Source organism: Humulus lupulus, chromosome 1, assembly GCF_963169125.1.
Source record: "Humulus lupulus chromosome 1, drHumLupu1.1, whole genome shotgun sequence".
In the NCBI taxonomy this organism is placed as follows: domain Eukaryota; kingdom Viridiplantae; phylum Streptophyta; class Magnoliopsida; order Rosales; family Cannabaceae; genus Humulus; species Humulus lupulus.
The window spans coordinates 273,419,090-273,431,573 of record NC_084793.1 but is presented as its reverse complement, the minus strand read 5'-3'; the positions used below and the strand labels follow the sequence as shown (position 1 = coordinate 273,431,573).

The 12,484-nt window shown below is 36.4% G+C and overlaps 1 long non-coding RNA gene across 1 annotated transcript; it reads left to right on the top strand.

Annotated features, from left to right (window-relative positions):
• Positions 1 to 8,307: 8,307 nt before the first annotated feature.
• LOC133806831 (uncharacterized) lies at positions 8,308 to 9,376 on the top strand. Its single transcript, XR_009879085.1, has 3 exons — positions 8,308 to 8,616; positions 8,879 to 8,969; positions 9,085 to 9,376. It is a non-coding gene; the product is annotated as an uncharacterized LOC133806831 (long non-coding RNA).
• The last annotated feature ends 3,108 nt before the right edge of the window (positions 9,377 to 12,484 follow it).

Sequence of the window (12,484 nt, the reverse complement as noted above, 5' to 3'; positions counted from 1 at the left end):
AACAAGGCTGAATACGAAGCTCTACTAGCAGAACTTCGAATAGCCAAAGAACTTAAGGCTAAAGCGATACATTGCTATAGTGACTCGCAGTTGGTGGTCAACCAAATTTTAGGGGAATACCAAGCTCGCGGAACAAAAATGGCTGCATATTTAGAAAAAGCAAAAACAACACTCAAACATTTCGAGTTCTATACACTAGAGCCGGTACCCCAAGAACAAAATTCGAATGCAGACGCCCTAGCCAGGCTCGCCACATCCACCGAGGTCGACGAGCTGAATGTTGTGCCAATCGAGCATCTGTCGACACCCAGTATTAGAGAGCCAGAACAAGAAGATGTCTGCATGATCAACTCCGAGCCAACCTGGATGACCCCAATAGTTGAGTACCTTGAAACCGACATTCTCCCAGCAGAACGGAACAAGGCTCGAAAACTGATGTATCAGATCCCCAGATACACAATTGTGGAAGGAAGGCTATATCGGAGAGGATACTCTATGCCATTACTCCGATGTGTGACTCCACCCGAGGCCAAAAAGATCCTAGAAGAGGTACATGAGGGATTCTGTGGGGACCACAATGGGGGGCATAGCTTATCAAAGAAAATTATACGCCAAGGATACTTCTGGCCCACTATCAAAGCAGACTCATTTGATTATGTCAAGAAATGCGATAAGTGTCAACGGTTCGCTACAATCCAACGAGCTCCACCTTTCGAGCTAACTATGATGACCTCCCCGTGGCCATTTGCGGTCTGGGGAATTGACCTCATAGGCTCATTGCCAACTGGTAAAGGTGGAGTTAAGTACGTAGTAGTCACGGTAGATTATTTTACGAAGTGGACCGAGGCCAAACCTCTGGCAACAATTACCTCAAAGAAAGTTTTGGACTTTGTGGTAAAAAATATAATCTGCCGATATGGAATGCCAATGAAGATAGTATCGGATAACGGTACTCAGTTCGATAGTGAACTATTTACCAATTTTTGTGAGAAAAATGGGATAATAAAGAGCTTCTCCTCTGTGGCTCATCCCCAAGTGAATGGCCAAGTCGAAGCTGTGAATAAAACCCTGAAGAGTTCCATGAAGAAGAAATTGGAAGAAGCTAAGGGAAAATTGCCTGAGGAGTTTCCACAAGTTTTATGGGGATATCGGACCACATCTCGCACTTCAACAAGACATACCCCCTTTTCTCTGGCATATGGATGCGAGGCTATGCTACCAATCGAAGTCGAAGTACCCACAATTCATAGCCATGCTTTTGACCAAACCTCGAACCAATCCCAGCTCGAAGTAAGTCTGGACCTGATTGAAGAAAGACGAGACGAGGCTCAGCTAAAAAATGTAGCATACCAGCAGCGAGCTACTCAGTATTTAAATAAAAAGGCTCGAGACAGGAAATTTGGATTGGGAGACTTGGTGCTGAGGCGTGTGTTCCTAGCCACGCGGGACCCAGCCGTTGGCGTGCTCGGGCCTAATTGGGAAGGGCCTTATCAAATTGAGTTAATTATCCGACCTGGCATCTACAAATTTGCAAGATTAAACGGGGAATTGGTACCATGAGCATAGAATGACGAACATCTACGACCTTACTATCCATAGTGTAGGAATGATGTCACCTGTAACTGTGCTTGTTTATCTTTACTATGCCTCTGTTAATAAATTGTTCAATTCTGAATAAAGTTCATTTTCATTTCAGTATGATGTATTTTTTGCAAACTCTCTTAATCTAATAACCTATGGTCACACTCAAAGGATATTAAGGGGGCATTAGTGGTATATATACCGTAAGCTTGAAAAAATAAAAAAAATGGCATACACGAAAAGAATAAAAGTGTTTGGATATGACCAAATACGCGAGCTAAAATAACTAGATCATTTTAAGTAAAGTATTTGGATATAACCGAATGCTCGAGCTAAAATAATTTGGACATTAAAAAATAAAAGTGTTTGGATATAACCAAATACGCGAGCTAAGATAGTTTGGACATAACCAAATTATAAAAATATTGGATGAAGTGTTTGGATATAACCAAATATGCGAGCTAAGATAATTTGGATATAACCAAATTATGATCTAGATATAAGTAGATCGAAAATATATTAGTGTATGGATTACAAACCAAAACACGACCTAAATAGGTTTGGAACAAACCAGCTAAAACTAATCGACAGAAAGATGGGATATAGATAAACTCACCTCAAATTAAGTCGAGATCGAGGCTAGAATATCTTGCAAAAAGATAGTATCGACCTCATAACCTCGGAGAGCTACCCGAGGATGAGGAAAAGTAACTAGAAAAGCAGGATATAACTAAACTACCCACCTTACATGCCATACAAGTACTTTCTAGTGCATGGTAAAAGTAAGTTTCGACCTTGACAAATAACGAGATCGGACACAGATACATCGAGTAAAATGTGCATGAATGTATTGAAACTCGAGCTTAAATCCACCATGTGTTTATATAAATAAACAAACATAAGGACAAACTTTTAATATAAATTGCTTAAAATATTTCGATTTAAGAGATGTGAAGCAAAAATATTAAAGTAAAGTCAAATATGGTATTGTAATTATCATAAGAAAATAATTATTTTACGAGCTTTAAATTTTCTTAGCCCCAAGGGCATAAAAAGCAATAAATAAAAACTATTACAAAAGTCTTAAAGGGACGCAGCCCAAGATCGAGATTCAGGAGGATGGAATGCCCTCCTTAGCCTTCTCAGCATCCTCCTTAGCCTTCTCATCATCCTCCTTGGCCTTTTCTGCATCCTCCCGAGCAGCCTCCTCCGCTTCAAGCCGAGCTTGCCATTTGGCCACAAGATCTTCCTCAAAAGAGCCTAAGAAGCTGGTGTCGAGATCAGCATTGCTGGCCCAGATCCTGTACATGGCCAGGTCAACTGCTCGGTCCTTCCTCTCCTTTAACTATTCGAGAAGACGAGCCTTTTCGTCCTCCATTATCTCGAACGTGACCTTTTCTCCTCCTCAAGCTTGGCATTGATATTCTCAAGCTCCTCAAGACTGGCATTCAGCTTCTCGAGCTCTGCTATTCTGGACTTCATCTGCTCGGCCTCAGCCTCCAGTTTTGATTTTTCGGCCTTAAACTCGTCTGCGAGCTTGAGCTGGAGATCCTTCGCCTCTTGAGCATATGACATGCTTAAGTGGGCCTCGTTGTTCAGCTTGTAATTTAGCTGAGCAAATGCAGTAAGAGACTGACACACAAACAAATCAAGTTAGAACATACACTAAGCATAACAACAACGAATAATAAGGTGAGAGAAATTACCACAGCAACAAGCTTGACACTCTTGTCATAAAGGGTGTTGCAGTCCCGAGCATTGTTCAAAAATTTCCACTGGGGAGCCTCAAAGATGCTAATGCTCTGGCCTACCCGAGATAGGATGTCCGAGCCAAGTGTAGCCCCATGGGTCCCGGCAGCATTGTCGACGACATACTCATCAACATGAGTAGAAATCGACAACAGACGCCCTTTGACGCTGGTTTCTTCGGAGGAGGGCTGAGCGTGGGGAGGATCTTGACGGCAAGAGGTGGAGGAGGAGCATCTGTGGTGGACGCACCGACTTGGGAGGCAGGATCTGCGGCCGGGCTCGCAACAATGGGAGCTGGGGGAGGAGGAGTCTTCTCGGTCCTCTGCGAGGCCCTCAGGCGCTTACTCTTCTTAGCCCCCTCACCCCTGGCGAGCACGGTCTCGAGATCGGAATCCATAGTACCTGCACAGTCACCACATTATAAGAAATTTCAAGACACAAAAAGTTAGCATAATGCAGACAGGCAAGGAATAAAAGGACAAGTAACGAGGAACCTAATTGGAATTCTCCCCCGAGCTCGTGCTTGGCAACCACGTAATTCCCCCATCTTCGGAAGAGGCAGGGGGAGTCCCTTCCCTATATGTGGAAGTCAACCTCGAAAGGTCCCTATAATCATTCATCCCGTATTGGACGACTATTCCATCCCAGACCTCGTTCAGACTATACATAGTATCGTACTTCCCTAACCAGCTATCAAACCTATGGACCCTCTCATCTACCCAGGACCATACATAAAAATTGTCCCTATCATCTGGGCACAAGATTAGGGTGTCGGGTTTATGCTTAAGTAGCGAGGGAGACCATAAAGTCGAGCTAAGGATGATCGTACCTCTGTCACTCTAGCTCGAAGCCTCGTCATTGGCCTCGTTCCCCGAGCACGGACTCCTGCGACGGAGAGCTGGGGATCGTGCCTTAGAGCTTCACCTCAGAGGAAGGCTGCCGGTTGGGAGAGGCACAAACTCCCACTTGGTGTACTTCTTGTTGGACCAGTCATTTGTGGATTAATACTTCTCTAAGAGACCACATGCCCGAAGCTCATGAAGAAGATAAGACAGAGAGCGCCTGCCATAAGAGAGTTGAAGCAAAGTCTCCTTATGCTCCTTCATATGATTATTGGGAGTAGGATGATGATAGTTGGTTGAAGAAGTGAATGTATTATGAGTGGTTCGAGCCTAAGCAACAATTCGAGCATAAAAAGTAAAAAGATCGTATACTTACGGATTCGCTTGAACGAATAGTGTCTGGAGGAAGCCAAGTCGCCCATCCAAAAGAACGCCACCTTGAAGTTGGGAGGATGGTTCGGCAGGTCCTCGAATATTTTCTTCTCCCGAGGATAGCTTGAGAGATAGTGGAAAGATACCATCTCCTCCCCGAGCTCGGGAGGGGTTGCTTTTCAAGCAAAAGAGATACAAAATCTCTTTTGGTGAAAGTCCTTCCCACTTTAGCTCGTGGTAAAGGGACCTCAGGTTTGACAAAACCCTACATGAGTTGGTGTTGAGTTGGAATGAGGCGAGCCCAAAAAAATCCAAAAAGGACTTCAAGGGCAATAAGGCCCCTGCCCTTCATGTGCTCATGGCTCCAAGCCGCATATTTTAACTTATTGTCGGGATTACCATCTCTTGGGGTGCGATAGCTTCGCTCGTGTGAGGTTGGAGCTCGACACCTCAGTGAGCCCGATAATCCAATTCCGTGGAGGGTCAAGATGTCAGAGATTTGCCCTAGTGAAGAAATTGAGCTCTAATAATGCTCGGCCTCGAAAAATTCTCCCCTCAAGGTGGGAATAGTGGTTGGCTGCGAGGTAGATGGGGGATTTGATGGTTCTTCCATCAGTGAAAATTTGAGATCGCCCGGTTTGAATGCGACCGTCACTTTAAGGGTAGGATCGAGGGGGATTGGTCTAGGCTTCGGGTCTGGATCTGGGTAGATGGCGACCCTAAGTCTCTTCCTTTTCTCTCTTCGACCTCGTCGATTCGGCGTCGAAAGTGAGCTTGGGTGTCTTCTTGTTCACGCCTTAGTTCGTGCTCCCGAATCAAGCACTGATTCTGAGTAAAAGGTGACTCCGGGCTCAGAGTTGCTGGTGAGTAAATAATCGCGAGTTTTGACCCCCACCGCTTTTCCAAATTCTACGACATCTAGCAAGAAAGAAAAAGGGTGAGGGCCAGACGAACAAGAGATTAAGAATAAAAATCAAGACGGTCTGAGCTTGAATGCTCGAGACTATTGAACGAGCTCGGTCAAAAGAGTGAGATTAGGCTTGGAGCGTGCATTCCACGTAAAGGGGAAAAGTGGATTTATTTTTTAGAATCCTGGATTTTCAGGGAAAAAGTTGACGGTTACTCAAAAAGTGATATTTTTGGGAAACGTGAAATTTGAAAACCCTAATCCTGTACCCAGTTTATTGATCTACACGATACGATAGTCGAAATCAAGATAACCCAGTAAAAGCCATATTAGCATCATTTATGCAAAAATCTTGGTTTGGAAAATCTTAACAACAAAAGAGCCTAAAAACTACACAGTGTTGACTAAAGCATTCTAATACAAAACTAGTAAATGTGCCTAAATGCCACTACGACAATAAACATGCATGGAAAAACAGAATGTACATGAACATAGAACATATACTTACACAGTGTGGCTGGTGGGTACAAAGAAATCGATAACCGAAGGAGAGGTTGCAAAAACGACCTCACGGAGTCGAACAGGCCAACGGTGCTTTATTTCCTCGGCTTGGAAAACATACAACAGTAGAATGAGTTTTAAGTTCTGGGTTTTTGTTCTTCCCTTTTCTTTGAAAACTTGAAAACGTAAAGTTGAAATGAGGAAGACAATGGCGTATTTATAGACCCAAAGGATGCCAAACGACGAATGATCTGGACCATTGGCCAATTTCGATATTTGATCGAACAGTCAGGGACAAATAGAAGGGCGGCACCATAAAATTGGCAGGCGGATGGACGTGCGCATGATGTAAGAGACACTCAAGTACTCTGACCATCCAATACCTAGCTGACGCGTGTCTACACTTGAGTACAAATGATGATACAGTTTCCAAGAAGGGTAGTTCAAAAGTTTCCTTCTCATGGGATTCGAACTGATACTTTTGAGGAGGAAAAGTGTTACACCCAGATTTTGAGATAAAAAGTTATGACCTCGAAAGCTGGGCTCGTCAGGTGTGAGCTCAAAATATGCATGGTCGTCATATGATCCTTCAGTCAGACCGCGTTGCTGTAAATACCGACCTCGAAAGCTCGAGGATGTGTAGCATCAAATATGTTTAGAGCTCGCAACGACATGACACTTAAATATATTTTTCACCGATTGCCTTTAGGCGAGATAGCTCGAGCTCGGGAAGTGCAAGCTCGGATGCGATAGCCTCGTCAGCATCTACTTGTCCCGAGCATAGCGCGAAGTTGGGTGGCGAACTTGTGATTGACTTATAGTCTCGACAGACTCAATGGCAATTCCTAATCTCGAAGATTTGATGAGTCATCTGGGATAACCGACTACGTGTGAACATGTTTATTGTTGTACAATCCCAATATTTAAGAGATATCATTTAATCTGTTATCCGTTCCCGATCTTCATGGTACGTTTCCGTGTATGTAGGACATAATGCATTTAATAGCATTATGTTAATTGATTTACAGAATATCTTCACGAAATATGTGGAAATGAATTCTGCAACCTTCCCTATAAATATAGAAGGAAACATCATTTGTAAGATATCGATTTCTGATTTCTTGAGAGAAAACTATGGGTAACTTATCTCTGAAAAGTTTCCAGAAAACTCCCAAGTCTTAATAACATAGACTCGTGGACTAGGCAGAGTTAATTGCTGAACCACGTAAAAATCCTCTAGTGTTTCTTCTAATCTCATTTGCTCCAATATTTTATTATTTAATTGCTCTACTATTTAAGTTTACGAAAAACAGCGTCAACAAATACATTATATATAAGTACAGTGTGTACAAATAATATGACCGTGTAACTACATAAAAAATTAGAATAAACAAGCTCCTCCTCTAATTATTGAGGTGTGATTTGAATAATATATCATGAATGTTTTGTATCTTAAATAAAATAGTTTGTAATCTAAAATGTCATCATATTATTATTATTTTAGAAAAAAATTATAAACAATGTTTTGTTTTAATTTTTTGTTTAATATGTTTATGCCATTCTTTTATATATTATATTATTTATTTAATTAATATTTATATGATAATTATAAAAAATTTAATAAAAATAATCAATAAATTATCTAAATTAAACTAAGCATTGCACATTATTTACGCCTAGTTAACCTAACATATATCACATATACAGCCAATACATTCTATATATATTAGATATCACAAAAATAATATTTTTTACAAAAATTATAAAATTTATATATATTTTTAAAACTTATACTAAATGTAAATATCTCAAAATTAAAAGTAGAAAAGTTAACAACATCAAATATAAGAAAAATCACTAATAATTTTAACAAATTTGCCCTAAAAAATCATAGAATTATTATCATTAACCGAGAAAGAAAATGAGTTTCGTTTGAGAGAAAGATTAACTAGAAGAATAAAATGAGAAGACCAGCCATATAAAATTGATCTAATAAACACTTCTTGATATTATATATTTCAATCGGCTTTGAAAATTATGTGAAACACCTCAAAAACAGTGTGAAATACCATTTTTTAACCTGATTTTCAATATGTAATATAAAAGGTTTTATTTATAAGTGCATTATTAAAATCATTAACAGAATTTATTCTTATAAACAATTGGATAAAAGAGGATAAAAATTTCCCAAGAAGAAACAAAGTGGAGTGCTCAAATAAATTTTTGAGAGAATAAATTCAAAAACCGTAAGACGTGTCAAAACATAAAAAGTGAATAAAAATTGTGTAAAGGGACTAAATAGAGAATGTGGAAAGAATAACTTTAATAAAACGCGAACATAAAAAGCAGTCTATTTATTTTTCTAACACATTTGAGGTAAACATCATAGGGTAGAGACTAGAGATTAGACTGTCATCGGCTCTTTGGTTAGTAGGTATTTTGTTTTTGGTATAAAATCATCCACACCAACTCAACTCAACACACATAATAACATTATTTTGTCACTCTATACTGACTCCTCTTCAGTCATCCCCCGAATTGAGGTCTTTTGTCTCGTTTTCAATTGTTTAGAACTCCTCATCGATCTTTATCTCTTTGCTTGGTTCGGATCAGAACAAATCATCATGAGCGATCCAAAATATGCTTATCCCTACCCTGCTCAAGGTATCCTTGTCTATTCTTTCTCACATCTCTTCTGGGTTTACCTTGTTTAACTTTTTTGTTAATTTAGTAGTAATCTTTTCTTTTTTCCCTTTTGCTGGAAGATATTTTAAAACAAATTACAAATCATAAACTGTGATTTAGGTTAATTTTTCTTTGATTTTGTTCCTGTCATCTAGGTTGTACTCTTTTTTTTTCCTGGAGAAAAGGTGAAACAGTACTTTTTTTCATTTAAAAACTTTCATTTGGTCGGTACTGTTTTTAGGTTACTATCAAGGTCCTCCTGTGATGGCCCCTCCACAGTATCAGTATGCTGCTCCACCACCAAGAAGAGAACCAGGGTTCCTTGAAGGATGGTAATTACTAATTATACTTTTATTCATGTCACTACCATTATTAAGATAAATATTTATATATAATATTTTCTTACACATATTTTTTTTTGTTTTGTGTGTGTGTGAGATATCTCAGTCTTGCCGCTTTGTGTTGCTGCTGCCTTATTGACGAGTGCTGCTGTGACCCCTCCATCATCTTCATAAGTTAAATATTACAATTATATTAGTATATATGGTTTAGAGGATCATATTTATATATAATTTTAATTGTGGTGTGATGATGTTATGTTATTATGCTTGTGAAGGAGTGTTTCTTTATGTAGCTAGATCATTCTTCGTCTTCGTCTGTAATGGTTATGATTTTTACATACCTACAAAGACCTTAGTTTGTTTGTGTTCTTCTTATATATTGTTTTTGGTTTACATTTTGAGCCATGTTAGAACCAACTAGAATTTGATACATGTGTCAATTTCTTATTGCCTAGTTTCAAATTTTTTGTTTATAATAAAAGTAATATGTATTTCTTTCATTTCAAGTTAAGAAGAAAATAGACTCTAATTTCATACATTCTGAAAGCTTGTTACAAATATCATATGTTATGTCTATATACCAATTTACATCCCCTATTATTAGAAATTAAAACTAGTTCTTAAGAACAAGAAAAAATATTACATCTTACTTTTAGTCAGAATAGTTGTAACTATTATTTGAAAAAATATAATTCCAATTACTCCCTATATATTTTAAGATCCTTGTTATTTACTTGTTACTTTTTTCCTTAAAAGAGTATCTAAGACACACTTCGAACAAGTTGTTTCATTGAAAGTGGATGGGATATGTTTTATTTTTTATAAAGGCATATTTTCTTTTTCCTCCGCTTGGTTTTGTTGAGGTCATACAAAATAAGTAGGAAACAACAACAATAATAATAATAATAAACTTGAAAACTTTAGTAGAGGTGGGTAGACTTGGCTATCTCATTAACCATGCATGTTAAATATTAAAATTATGTATTTAATATTTTTATTTTTTACTATAATTTATCTTTTGATGATATTACTAGTTACATTGTCTCATCCAAAGACAATATGTCTTGATTATTTTAGTGAAATTTATCACTTTTAATATATATATATATATATATATATTGTTTTACATTTGAATTAGTTTGTATTTGTTTTGTCGGTCATAATGATTGTAGACATAATAATTTTTTTTTCCTTTCATAAGTCGTATTTACTTATTTTTATAAAATTAAATAAATAAAAAATACAAGAGTATGTGTGGGGATGGGTAATTTGAATTCAGTTTTAAAAAGAAGAAGAAAGGTGTTGGGAGCAATATATCATTATTCCATATCCTCCTTTTCTTCTTAATGGCCCACTTCTCTTGATTTTGTATCAATGTGAATGGGACAGCCCTGGTTTTTCTCTGCTCCTTCGTTGAATTTTCATTCATCCTAATCTGTGTAGTGTGTACTGTGTACATCAAATATATAATCATCGATTACGAAGATAATTTTATAGCCACCCATTTCAAATTTCAAATTCAATTTTCCGACATTTCTTTTGTACATACACACTAACAATAAACATATACTTTTTTTCTTTGTACTGCATTCAAATGAAGCCATTATACAGTCTACATTTTTCTACAAGTACTTTGAAATATAAAAGTAATTAAGATTATGTATCGCAACAGATTTTACCTTATTAAAAAAAATATCTACTTACACACTATCTTACTATATTATTTTTTGTGGGTCAGATACAAGTATTATCGGTACAAATGTAAGATAATCAAGAATAATTTTATCCTACTAAATTTGTTTTAAAAAAATTAGTATTTGTTAAAATTTAAATATATAATATGCAAACTCTAAATTAATATTTAAATACATATTACCAAAATCTTCTAAATTAAAATATCAAAATGAAAATTCATATTTAAATTTAAATTTATACTAATATTATCAAAAGAACGACAACCTTAGTTCATTAGTGATTCTCTTTATTTTTTCAAAATTCTATTGTTTCATAAGCAACTAATGAAAATATTAGATATGGTAAATACTAGTATGACACATTATCTATATATATAAAATTGATTAGAATGTATTGTATTATAGATCATAAATACTAATAACATACCTTATTTATACTTGTACAAATATTAGAGCAGTAATAATAAAAATTATAAACATTAATAGAATACAAATAAGTAAACTAAATAATTAAGCATTAGAGATTGCTGTTGGGAGCCAAAAACTCATGGCCCGTCGCGAATATGGGACCTCAACCCCTGAGCTTCTCGCAAGCAACCACGTCCGGTGACCAAGGGAAAAAGGAGACCACGTCCGGCGACCAAGGGAAAGAGGGGACTACGCCCCATAACTAGAGGAAAAATGGAACACTTTCAACCCTTCTAGCATGCCCTAGTAATTCGCCCAATGAGTTGTGATACATGCTACCAAGAGCAAGAAGCATGTTTCAACGAGTTGATGCTAGAAGATTAGACAAATTCCCCTAAAGCATGTTGAGTCGCCTACACACCTGACACTACAGGTTGCCCTTCTGACCGCACGGCTCAACCCTGCACTACACTGACTAACATAATGGTCATGGATACATACTTGACTACCACTACCCTGCACACTTGCGACCAAGTCATGTTGTCGATTTAATGCTTAGCATGTTTGTCTTTTTGTGTTGTATTTGTACTGGGTAGAAAGGGTGTTCATGTAATTACACCTATAGCATACTCTACCTATAAATGGGGAAGAAAGTCCCATGAATAGGAATTTGAGACTATTCATTTGTAAGAGTATTTCTCATCTACTACATTTTTTAAAATATCTCCCCAAAATACATTTTTTTTTTATTTTACCTCTAAGTTTTACATTATATCATACATCAACTTCTTTATATATTTATTTACATCATTTAAATATTATATCTTTAAACATATTTGATTAATTAAAGTAAAATAAAATAATTAAAAAAGAAAAAATAAATAATAAATATATATACTAAATGGGAGAGAGAAAGCTTATAAAGAAAAATAATAATATTAAAATATTATATAAATGATATGTAAATGTTATATAAATGTAGATATGGATTAATTGGAGTTTGTGCATAGCTATTATAAATATATGTATAAAGGAGTGGAAGATATTTTTGTGAGTTTTAGCTAAATATTATAGAGAAAGTATATTTCAAAATACACCACCAAAACATTTTTTTTTTTATAATTTACCTCAAACTTTTACATTATACCATATACCAGCTTCTAAATTTTTTCTCTACATCATTTAAATATTATATTTTAAAAAAATATTTTATTCATTTTACTTATATAAAATAATTAAATATAATAGTATGACACTCATGTATATACAAAAGTTTATAAAAAAATAATAAAATATTTATAGCTTGATGAATAGTGTTTCACTACATATAAAGAAATACTATTAATTTAGGTAAAAAAATATAACTTTACATCACCCATTAGAAGACTATTTAACAATTTTTTT